This window comes from Malania oleifera, chromosome 2 (genome assembly GCF_029873635.1).
Source record: "Malania oleifera isolate guangnan ecotype guangnan chromosome 2, ASM2987363v1, whole genome shotgun sequence".
In the NCBI taxonomy this organism is placed as follows: domain Eukaryota; kingdom Viridiplantae; phylum Streptophyta; class Magnoliopsida; order Santalales; family Ximeniaceae; genus Malania; species Malania oleifera.
Genome location: NC_080418.1, coordinates 98,434,088 through 98,447,350, shown reverse-complemented (window position 1 = coordinate 98,447,350; position 13,263 = coordinate 98,434,088). Strand labels below are relative to the sequence as shown.

At 35.2% G+C, this 13,263-nt stretch overlaps 1 protein-coding gene across 11 annotated transcripts in view; it reads right to left on the bottom strand.

The window, feature by feature from the left end:
- The window catches only part of LOC131149597 (putative pentatricopeptide repeat-containing protein At5g09950), a 38,276-nt gene that overhangs the window by 17,358 nt on the left and 7,655 nt on the right, over positions 1-13,263 (bottom strand). For 6 of the 11 annotated variants that reach the window (XM_058100187.1, XM_058100186.1, XM_058100191.1 and 3 more), the window contains exon 2: positions 9,002-9,131. The exons of the other annotated variants lie outside the window; for them this stretch is intronic. The gene's annotated coding sequence lies outside the window, so the exon portion shown is untranslated. The remainder of the gene's footprint in view (positions 1-9,001; positions 9,132-13,263) is intronic. 11 annotated transcript variants of the gene reach the window in all.

Here is a 13,263-nt window from a genome sequence, read left to right as displayed (position 1 = left end):
ATGCCCAAATGTAACCACACAAATAAGAGAATAAATGATAGAACACCTGCAATGATATGCTTAGAATAAGTGAGATAAACAAAAAACACAAGAAGTGGAAGCTCAAATTAGAGGATAATTTTAGAATGTGAGCAATGAGGAAGACTCGAAAGAAGAAAGAATGAGATTTGCTCGAAAATGGTCATAGTAACAATGGAGAGAGAGAGAGAGAGAGAGAGAGAGAGAGAGAGAGAGATTCCAGTCAAGAATTACTGGAGGGGTTAATATTTATGAAGAGGGGGGTGGCTTTGGTAGTGGTAGTGCTAGTGGTTTCACTAAAGCTTGGTCACATAGTGTTCAAGAAGCTAGAGGAAATGAACGGTAATGGATCAATCCCAATTTCCTTGAAGCTAGACTAAGGGCAATGGATCCTATTTTAGAAAAATGCAAGTGTGCGAAGCAACCAAAAACAAACGTGCTTGCATTAAAGCACTATTATTGATTAATATGTTTATGAATTTAATTTTAAGATATTTTTTGAATCCCCAATTTCTTTATGGTGCCCGATCCTCTCCTAAAGTTGCCAATGAAGTCAAGTATGGGGTTGAAAATGTGATAACCAAGTTGGTGTTCGATATAGATACTTAAATTTGGGCGATTAATCAAGTCAATATTGAGCCTATTGAATAATGAAGTATTTGAACATTCAGTAATAATTTCTATAATATATATCTACTAATAATTATACTTCACAATCATCCATTTCCAACTATTGCTATATTAGTTTAGGCAAGAGACATTTGGAACCCCTTTGGCTCAAAGGGCAGTCATACAAATCCTAGTTAATGTAGCTAAATAGTGGATGAGTGGATCTATTCTATCATTTTTATGTTGAAATTTGACTTTTCAAATATACACTATATTGACATATGTTTTCTTCAATTACTCAATGTAGCCAAATGGTGGATCCACTATGGCATGTGTCTAAGCTTCAGAGAACAACAATTAGAGCTCTTAGCTAGACCACGTCAATTTCAAACTGTAAGGGTAATTAGAGCACCTTTAGCTTTATCCACACAGGAAAAAAAAATAGATTGAAGTACATGAGGCAACAAAAACTTTTTTTTGTGTATTACAACATAAGGCTAAAGTTAAGACATAATATGGAGAAGCCAACAAGAAATTGAAGATAGTTTTTAATGCCATCAACTTGGACTATGTTTTCAAAGAAGATGATCCTTTGATTCCATGGCTAGGGGAGAAAGAGGCACCATTACTCGATGGTTAGGACAATTCAAAGATGGTTAGATGAAGAGGTTGGTGGTACTACAAGAGGTGATCAACCACCTATAAATGTGCACAATTCAAGTTCAAGTCTTAAACATACACAAAGTGATGATAATCTTGGTTTGAGCCCACCAAGTGATGATGATGGTGGTGGTGATATGGTGCTGGGGCTGGGGGTGGTAGTGCTGGTGGTGGTGGTGGTGGAGGTGCAGAACATGATTATGGGTATGACACGGGGACATCATTTTTGAGAGACACATATACTCCTAGTCGTTATGGATTATATAATATACCTGAAAATTATGATTTGGATATTCCTCCTAAGTATGAATCTTTACAACCCAGGAGGAGTGCTAATAGCAGTGGCCCTAGTGGGAGTCATGGACCACGGCCTAGAAGAAGCCACCGGTACCAAGATCATGACTTTGCTAAAGATTATATGGTGTGGTTCGTCGTTTTTGGAGACTTTAGTTTAGATGATTCACCATCACGATCATATAGATCTCGTGATGGTAGTTATCATCCAACGTATCCACCACCTTAGTACTATGATCCATATCATGCATATCATCCTTATCCTAGTGGGTCAGCGTCTAGTAAGTCTTCTCCCAATCACAACCTTAGCACTATGATCCATATCATGTGTATGGTCCATATCATCCTTACAACTAGAATACTACTTGGTACATAAATATTTAATATTTTTTAACTTGCTTAAATAAAATAAAGGATTCAAAATCTTCGAATAATTAAAAATTTAAAATGTCAGATCTATTAATAAAATAAGATAAAATTTTAATGAATTATTTATTTCAAGGTTTAACCATCAGCACTTCAGCCTAAAATAAAGACAAAACAATAAAAGAATAAAAAAAGAAGAAAGGAAAGAAACTTACCATAGGAGGGTAGGAGTTGAAGACCACAGAAGTCCCGAGCTGCTGTACTATCGAAGTGACTAGAGAGGAGGATCAAACTTCAAACAAGTGCTCAAATTACAAATCTAAGCTGCCTAACTCGAATTCTTCCCAAAATAAAAATGAAAATGGCTGGAGATTTGCAAGGAAATTGGGGAAACAGAGGGAAAGTGCTGGCCCTGCTAGAAAACTTAAGGTTCTTTTTCCCCTTCAACTTCAAACAGCAAATCAAAGGTTAATTTCTTTGTTTTGAAGCTTAATACTGGTAGATCTAGTGTAAATGTGTTGTTGGAAAAGGGAGAAAGGAGGGAATCATGAGAAAAATGGGAGAATTGGACACTTATGAGTCAAAAACAACTGTCAGCAGCGTAAAGTGGAATAACGGTGCAAAACGGCTGTTACCACCATGAATTTCATCCTCCTCACAATATCGGTATGTATCGGTTTCGGCACTCCAAAATTCCGTTACATAATAGCCATTATGCTATGTAACAACCGTTATTTCAATTAGACTGGATCAAACTAAATCAATTTGGGATCTGAACCAACCAATCAAACTAGGTGTTAGGCACGAGGCAAAGGTGTGTGCCACACAAATGTGAGGTGCACAATTAGTAAAATTGTGTATGCAGTGCCTATATAATGCATTCATGATTTGTGAAAACTTTGTCACCAATATTTAAATTTAAAATACTAAAATATTCAATACTAAAATTAAATACATTGAAATTACTCACTACATAGAAATTATTCAAACTAAGCACACAAGAGTGCAAAGAAAATGAAATTGACATACTGAAAGCATAAACTTCATTGTTCAATATCAAATGATGAATATTCTAAAGTCTAAAATCTAATAGTTCTCATCATCAATTAAGATATCTTCTTCTTCTTCTTCATCAAACTGATCATTGAAAATATTTTCTTCCTCTTAGTTGCCTCTGCATTAGCCTCTTGGCTCTCATACTCATTTATGAGGTCCAATGTGGCAGCGCCAGCAGTGGTAGATGAAGCTCTTCTTCTACTGTGCAATAGTTGAGCTCATTTACTCCAGAAACTCAAGCAACAACACCCCATGTTGAAGAATCATTTTCTCAAATTTACCATCCTCATCAAAATCTCCATTCATTCTTCCAATGAAGCACTCATAACTATTATCAATATCCTCTAGAAGGATGGGATGACTCATATCACACTTGTTGCATCGACAGCTTAAGGTTTGATTATATTTAAACGCCAAATCATGCAAACCTTGTTGGGCTAGCCTATTTCTCCTTTTTCTATGATTTTGTAGGAAGTTTTTAAAAAAAATAAAAAACAAAAGCAGAAATGAAAACACAAAAACAAAAAATAAAAAACAAAAAAAAAAAAGACAATGATTCATCAACATGCTTGTGTACATACAAGGCTAAGACTTTCATAACGAATTTTTGCAAGTTTGGCGTTGATGATCTGAGTGAGCTCCACCACCACCAATAACAACAACAACCTTAAGTCCCGCTAGGTGAGGACAATTACATGAATCCTTTTCTGCCAATTCACTCAATCAAGAGCATTTTCCTCCTCTAAGTTAGGAGTCATTAAATCCTTCCTCACCAAGGTCTTAAATTTCGATTTCCACTCAAATTTCGAAGCTTCAAAAGTACGGAAATTTCGATTTTGATGTCAATTTCGATTTGATTTTGTAAAAATAATGGAAATCAGTAGTAAAGCATGGAATCTTTGTGAAACTTTAGAAATGGTTAACAAACATAATAATGTAAGTTTTAGGACTAATATATTATTGTTGGGCCTTTGTGGAGCCTAGTTATGTTTTGATTTGGATGACGACCCGACCTCTATTTAATTGGAGCCCATTCGGAACGGAACCCTAGGCGCAACATATAAAAGGGTGCTTTCGGGTGATTAGGGTTTCTGTGGTTGTATCCGCGAGAGAGAACGAGAGCGAGAGAATTGTATCGCCACACTCTCTGTGCTTTCTTCCTGATAATATTGAAATCCCTGCAACTCCGTGGACGTAGGCAAAATTGCCGAACCACGTAAATATTGTCTTGTGCGTGTGATTGAATTTTTCTTTGGCGTTATTCTTTCTCTATTTGTTTCTCACAGGTTTCGGGAATTTGTTCGTATATTCCTAACAATATATTACAAGTTAAATATATCTATGTTGCGTACGAGGTGGAAAAGTTGTAATATAGTATGTGTATCAAACATATTTGTAAGATAATGTATAGTAAACATATTCAACTAATACAAAAGAAATTCATAAATCACTTAAATATTATTTATTATACAAATAATGATAATTTAAACAAATGGTTAAATAAAATGCTACAATAAGTTTATTTTTTCATATAATTTCAAAAGCATTTGTAATAATATTTTTTTTCCAATAAAAATATATAAATAAATTAAGAGAGAAATTTCACTTCACTCCTAAATCTCTTATTTGAATTTCAAGGAAATTCATTGTATATTTAAAATTTCGACAAGTTATGTTGAAATTTCGAGATTTCAATAAATTTCGGGATGATTTGTTGAGATTTCGATGGAAATTATGCAAAACGGAAATCAACTACCATTTCGATTCTGAGGGTGACGGAAACCAAAGATTTCAACAGATTTTTTGACAATTTCGTGGAAATTTAAGACCATGTTCCTCACTACCTCACTCTAGGTTATTTTAGGTCTATCCCTACCGCTTTTAATACCAAAAACAATAACCCACTCCTCACAGATGCGCTACTAGGCTTGCTTTTCAAATGCTTAAACCACCTAAGCCGCCATCTTGTCTTTGATTGATGCTATGCCTAGTTTATTGTGTATATGTTTGTTCCTTACTTTATCCTTTAATGTTATATCACTCATCCACCTTAACTTTCATATTTTGGAAACTTCTACCTTTTGCACATATTTCTTAGTTGTCCAACATTTTGATCCATAAAGCATGGCTGGCCTTATAGCTACTTAAAGGGTATTCTACAATCACACAACATGCTTAACACACTCCTCCACTTTAACCAACTAGAGTTAACTCTATTTATTATATCCTCTTCAATTTCCCCTTCTGCTTACATAATAGATCCAAGATATTGAAATTTACTAGTGCTGTTAGTTTATGAATTATCAAGTTTAATCTTGTTGCCAATACTCCCCCTTACGTTACTAAAATTAAATTTCATATACTTTGTCTTATGACTCTTATTCCTATTTATCCTAAAATTTTTAGACTAAAATAGTTCTCCGAAATTCTAACTTAGTTTCCACACTACTACTTTCATCAATCAAGACAATATCATCTGCAAAGAACACACACCAAGGGATCTCATTTTGGATATTCCTAGTGAGTTCATCAATCACTAAAGCAAAAATATAAGGACTCAAAAGTAGAACCTTGATGTTCTCTAGATTCCCTTTCTATAGTCATAATGCTAAAACCTACCAAAAAACTTCCTAGGTACTTTATCATAGCCTTTCTCTAAGTCAATAAAAACCATATGCAAGTCCCTCTTCATTTCCCTAAAGTTTCCATCAATCGTCTTAAAAGTTAAATGGATTTTGTTGTCGATCTCCCAAGCACAAAAACCAAATTGATTCTCTAAAACTCTCGTTTCTAGTCTTATTCTTTCTTCACTTACACTTTCTCACAGTTTCATCTTATGGCTCATAATCTTAATTCCACAATAATTATTACAATTTTGAATATCGCCTTTGTTTTTGTATAAACGTATTAACATGCTTTTCCTCCATTCCTTAGGCATTTTCTTAGTTTTTATAATGGTGTTATCTTAATTCCATAAGAGTTATTACAATTTTGAATATCACTTGGTTTTTGTATAAAGGAATTAATGTGCTTTTCTACCATTCGTCCGAAATTTTAGTGTTGAATAGATTAGTTAACTATATACTTCCTTTATCTCTAAACATTTCCAAACTTCAAATGGCATGTCATCTGGTCGTATAGATTTCCCACTTTTCATCTTTTTTAAAGTCATCTAACTTCAAGGACTCAAATTTTGCAAGTAAATCCCCTATTTTTAGTCTTTGCCTCATTTGTCACTTCCAAGCTCAACACTTTAGGCACTTCCAAGCTCAACACTTTAGGCATTCTTTTACACATGATCTTAAATTTCCACAAAATTCTCGAAATTTCCGTTGAAATTTCCAGTTTTCGTCACCCTCGAAATTGAAATGGCAGTCAATTTTTGTCGTACATAATTTCCATCAAAATCTCAACGAATCATCTGAAATTTATCGAAATCTCCAAATTTTAGCGGAACTTATTGAAATTTTAACTATAGGATGAAATTTCCTCAGAATTCAAATAAGAGATTTCGGAGTGAAGCGTAATTTCTCTCTTAATTTATTTTATTCTTTTTTTATCGAAACAAAAGATTATTACGACAGATTTTCAAATAATATGGAAAAATAAACCTACAACAACATTTTATTTAACCATTCATGTTTAAATTGTCATCACTTGTATAATGAATAATATTTAAATTCTTATAAACTTATAACAACATTTTATTTACCCATTCATGTCTAAATTATCATTATTTGTATAGTAAATAAATTTTAAATGATATAGACTTTCATTTGTATCAATTGAATATGTTTAACACACATTATCTTACAAATATATTTGATACACATATTATATTACAACTTTTCCACCTCATACACAACATAGATGTATTTAACTTGTAACATATTAGTCCTAAAACTTACGTTATTTTATCTATTAACCATTTCTAAAGTCACAAAAGAATTCCCAGCTTTACTATTTATTCCGCTGTTTTTTCAAATTGAAATCAAAATTGACATCGAAATTAAAATTTCCATACTTTTAGAGCTTGGAAATTTGAGTCAAAATCGAAATTTAAGGCCTTGCTTTTACATTCAAAATTCTCCAACAATATGTTGCTTTGCCTAGGAAAAAATTTCAAGTAACATTATTTCTACTTTTGGATCAGCCAAATGTGCGTACTTCCGTCAAATATCCTTTTTGGTGTTGGCTTTGGAATCTATTTAAATCCCTAAATGCTGGGAATATTTGACATGAAAACTATATTAGAAACTTTCAATAATGTGGAATGTTCATGCATAAATTCCGAAAAAAAACAAAACAAATTGCAGCATAAATAAGCAGCAGGATCCAAATACAACAGGCATCTGGGCTTATGATTTTTTGCAACCAAAACTAAAAAGCAGCAGAAAAGGGGGGTAAGCAGGAAAAAAAAAAAAGGGTGGCATAATTTTATGCTATAAATTCTCCGAAAGAGAAAAACCGACAAATGCCAAGCCAAATAAATGCAGCATCAATTACCAAAATAAAAAAATAACTAAAACAATAAAACAAACAGACAAAAGGAAGCATGAAAAGGGGGCTCAGAGCCTCAGAGTCAAAGCTGCCTTGACCAAGAGAAGTAGACCGGGTCACTAGGCCAAAAATAGAATGAAAGAAGATGACCCTGAGAAAGAAGAAGAAAGAAGTAGCTGTGAGCTTGTGACCTGTGGTTGAGAAGAAGGCAGCGAAAGGAGAAGACAAAAGAAGAAGAAGAAGAAGAAAAAAGTAGCTCTGGAGTCTGACCAGGTCGAGATTCTTGAAATAGAATAAGAAGAAAGATACTTACCTGGTTGGGAAGGTGTGCCTTCAAAGAAAAGATGCTCCTCACAGCTCTCTCTTTGATCAAGTCTATCTTCAAAAAAGAAGCTGAGAGCAGCTTTTGCCTCGGGTTGGCCTTTGACTCCATGCAGCTGTCTTGTCAGCTTTTTCCTTTTGGTTAGATGCAAATTTCCCACAAATTTTTATTTACCGCTTCTCACTCATTTCAAGGCAATATACAAAAATCAAATCGCATGGTTTTTTTTTTTTTTTTTTTTTGTGGTAGGGGGTGGGGGAGGGGACAAAGTTTAGGATAAATATGCATAAAGCATGCCCCACTGCACCTCTTTCCTCACTGCGCCTCTCAAATCTCGCACCTCACTTCAGCCCTTGTAAGGCACCGGTTGTCTCACCTCTGTGCACCTCATGCCTAGGCACGCCCCTTTGACTATTATGACGGGAAGGAATGACCAGAAAAGTCTCATGTAGCTTCTCTCAATTCTCAAATTGTTACTTTTCTAATTCAATTTAATTGAAGTTCAATGAAAAATTTGATGTGCATTAAGATTTCTAATTTTCTACTCTCCTAACCAGTATTGATCTTGATTGAAACAAAGGGAGTTATGGACACTGATGTTCCTTCTAGCAGCCTGAATATTGTTTGACAAAAGTTTCTAACAAGGACTATGGAGTCGGGGACACTGCCTGAGTTCACAAAAGCGGAAGATTCAGACATATTTGACCGGTTCAATTAAATCAAAAATATATTTACTTGTTGAGATGTGTGATCAATTCCACTTGATTCAAAATGGTTTGTACACTTGTTGATTGACTACTATAATCGTGGGCAAAAAGAAATTCTCTTTCGAAATTGCCCTATGAAGACTTGCATCATCGTATGGAGACTGCTGAAATGAACCTATGACTAATAAGTGTTATAGTGATGATCAAATTGTAATTATGGTCAGTTATTGCAGGACTTGTGGCATGCAAACTAGAAGTAGTCAAAGATCTGTGACATATTGACATAACACATGAGGATAATATACAAAGCAGTAAGTAAGCATCTGTTTGGAAAATCAACAGGGGGAAAGCAAAGAAACATAGTTCATTTTATTATAGATTCGTGGTCAACATGTATTTAGCAAAGGAGGCCAGTAGGATAAACACGAATGCAATGCTAGTGTATTATACAAGATTGATCAAGACTAACCTTCTCAAAAATAGCTTTCTATATTTTTCTCAAGTTGCCACGAGGAAACATCAATATGTCAGAAGAGTTATACTCCCTTTATTTACCAAAGTGCCACCGAGATCCTTTTTTTTTTTATACTAACAAAGATCTGTATTAAAGGATGAAAAGATTACAATCAAGAAAAAAATAAAATTAAAAAACTAAAAAATAAAAAAACCAGGGAGAATACAAGATATCCTCCCTTTACTATAGGAAAGCAACAAAAGAAAAAGTAAATACAAGCCAAATGACAAAAATGGAATGCCAGTCAATCCCGCTGCATGTTTTCCAAAGAAACATACTGGAAGAATCCATTTGCCAAACACCAAAGGAACGCCAAGAAACCAATCTGTTCCAAAGAATATTACTAGAAGTGGCAACATCTATAAAGATTTTAGCATTTCTTTCCAACCAGATGCAGCTAATAAAATCCAGAACAGTACACCACCATAAAACTTTCTTTCCTTTCTCTTACCAAAACCTCCAAACATAATAATATAAAAGAGCTCCAGAGAAGCTGGGCACACCCAATTTTCTGCAAATATCTCAAAACATATTATTCCGAAGTCCCAAGAGAATGGAGAATTTAAAAACAAGTGAAAGTAAACTTCCCCATTCCTGAAGTAGAGGACACAAGTGTCAGGAGATGGGGCCTTTTTAGGAAATTGGTTCTGAAGTAGATCATTAGCATTGATTTTCTGAAGAATGGTAGTCCAAGAAAAGGCCTTGATCTTTGAAGGAACATTAGCTTTCCAGATTAGAGAATAAAAGCCAGATGGACTGACACTAGGGTTATGGATTAAATGATAGAAAAAAAAAAATTAGCATTAGAAATCCCCAAAAGAATCAAGATTCTAAACGTGTTTATCACTCCCCATCCGGACATGAAAGGAATCAAGCACAGCAGTTAAAGAAGCAATCTCATTAGTTTCTCTCTCATTGAGATTCCTCCCAAAATGAAAGACTCAAGATAGGACACCTTCTTGCAAAATGAGGAAGGCAACTATAGGAGACTCAAAAAGATTAGATAGATAAAACAAATGAGGGAAACCAATAGCCAAAGGCACTCCCAATTTAATGGTCCTCCCCAAAACAGATCCTCTCCCCATTACTTGAAAGAAAGATAGATAGATTTGAGACACAAATTTCCAAGGGCTTAAGTAATTTGAATTCTACAACAGCATCCTATTTTGTGAACACCAATTTTACTACAACTAACGTTGTGCCAAATAGAGTTAGATTTTGAAGGAAAAATCCATAATCACTTCCCTACCAGATTACCTATCCTTGTTACACCTCTCCCACTCACCATGGCTTGGCTTCAAGAAATTCCTCATCAACTTCTTAAATCTCTAGGCAACTCTCACTGGAATACTGAAAAGGGATAAGAGTAATGCAACCCCTGACACCTTCTCAAAAACCTATAGAATGGTTAGCACATTAGAGAAGTTGTTCCCATCCTCCAAAAGAAAGAATGGTATCATCCGCAAATTGAAGGTTAGAAATGGGCAGATTGTCATCACCCACCTTAATCCTTCCACCAAGCCTCTTTCAACACCTTTATCAGTCAACTTGCTTAAAGCATCAGAGCGAAAAGGAAGGGGCTAAAGGGGTTCAACGTGACTCAGACCCCTATAAGCTCAAAATAATTAGCACCCCCGCTCACTAAGACAGAAAATACCATAGAGGAGAGACATCATGAATCCACTTCCTCCATCTTCCTCCAGAACTTTTTCTATCCATATCTCTATCCAACTAACCTAGTCATAGGCTTTCTCAAAGTCCAATTTCAAATCAAGCCCCTCTTCTTTCTTCTAACTGTCTCCTCAAGCATCTCATTGGCCACCAATGCAGCATCTAAGATGTGTCTTTCACCAATAGAAGCACTTCAATAGTGGAGATGGTATCCACCAAGACTATTGCTACCCTCTTATATAAGGCTTCAATTAAAATCTTATAGACACAACCAAGCTAATTGGTCTAAAGTCATTAACTTTAATAGCATAGTTTTTTTTTTTTGGGAACCAGGGCAATAAATGTGGAATTAAGATTTCTACCAACCACCCCATTGTTAAAAGAAAATTCATGAAAGACTCTGAAAAGATCAACCTTCAAAAAAGTCCCAACAATCCTGAAAAAAGGCCATTGCATCCAGCCCAGGAGCTATCACTTTATCCATTTCAAACACATGACCTCTAATCTCTTCCTCCTCAAAAAGCCTCTCAAGACACTCCTCTTTTTCACTCAAGATAGGACACCAATCCAGCCTTCAACCATAGCTCTTCCTACATCCTTCTCAGAAAATATTCCTGCACAAGTATATTATCATATCTGCAGTGTGAACGGGATCCAAACCACTATCATTCGCAAGTTCTTCAGAAATTCCTTACCACTCACCACACTATGAAACAAACTTGGTTTACAATCCCCATCCTTAACCCACTTCATCCTAGAGTTCCACCTCCAATGCCTATCTTCATTTAAAAGAAGTGGTTCCAATATTGAACTCATTAATTAACTGAATTCTTCTACTAACATTTTCTTCTGAGAGATGCCCCCCCGTCTGCCAGACCATCTAACAGAACAAGCTTCTGAAGAATGCCTTTTTTCCTAGGCTGAACATCCCCAAAATCTTCCACGTGCTAGATTTTAAGTTTAATTTTCAAATAATTCAATCTCCTCACAAAACAAAATCCCTCCTAACCTTCCACAGTGCACTCCCCCCCCACTCTCTAGTCAACCTCCGAAAATCAGAGTTAGCCACATATTCTCAAATCTAAATGGAATTGGCCCTCATTTTAGAGGATTAGATTTAGGAAATAAGGTACAATAATAAGAGATCACTCTAGGGCGCACCTCTTGACTCAAATTGGGAAATGCATCCTCCCACACTATAGAAAACAGAAACATGTCAATCCTAGTAGCAATAGGCCTAGCACAGTAGCACCATATGCAAACCAGGCATTAGAGAGAGGAATACACTGCAAGTCACACTCCCTGATAAAGTTATCAAACCCCCTCATGCTGGAAAAACCCTAGACCGACCCATCTTCTCATCAATGATAATGTTTAAATCCCCTCTTAAACACAGGACAAGCCATAAGTTGTAGTTAGCTCATCCCAAAAAAACAACCCTCAAATGGGAATAATTGGAGCCATAAACAGAGGGAACTACCATTGCCCCTTACATCTAATAGAATAAGGACAGAGAAGGAACCCCCAACACAACATCAACTTTGCAAGCAACTCTAGTGTCCCAACAACCACTATACTCCCTGAGGAACCAGTAGAAACTAGGAAAACTCAATCCTTAAATCTGAAATCCTGAATACTCCTAATAAGATAGGCATCCACCACCTCTAAATTAGTCTCTAACAGAAAAACAATATCAAGGGAATTCTGCCCTAAAATCTTTGTTGGCCTTGCAAGGCTTAAAATATTGTTATCTTATTTTGATGCTAACAAACAAGTGAAATTTAATGTATTTGTGTAAGTAATGATATTTCAGGGCTCATATATGAGAAAGTAAGGTCAAAGTGCTCACAAGGATCAAATGAAACTTAAATGAGTCAAAGCATGAAAGATGATATATTAAACCTTGAAGAATATGAGGTCATGCATGATTTGTTGAAAGCCAAGGAATGTTTAAAGTCAAAAGAGCCAAAGAAAAGCAAAGTGAGAGAGAAGAGCCAAAGCAAGCATGAAGACTTGAGCGTTTAGAATGTTAATGTCTTAGAAGTCTCATGAAATATGGATCAAGTATGGATCAAGTGAAGATTAAGTATGGATCAAGTGAAGATCAAGTATGGATCAAGTGTGGGTCATCAAGGAAGATAAACTAACAAATGATCCAAAGAGAAACCAAGGCATTTGCAGAAAAAGCTAGCTTAAACAAATATCCAAAGAACTTCAAAAGCAAAGAATGAGAATGATCTCAAGCATGGCATATAAAGTCCGAGGAAACATATTGTAAGTATTTCAAACCTAAATATCGTTTGAAATATGTTTCGAAGCTTTTCCAAGAGATTATGAGGACCTAAAGACCTATTTAAGATTATTGAAACAAGTTTTGTAAAAATTAGAATAAGAGAGCAAATCATTTTTAATGAAAAATATTTTTTAAAACAGCTTTTTGTCTGTTCAGATGATTGAACTCACTTCAGACGTCTAAAGAATAAGCTCAGATGTCTGAAGATTTTCTGGGACAAAACTGAAACAGGCAGTAGCTATTCAGACGTCTG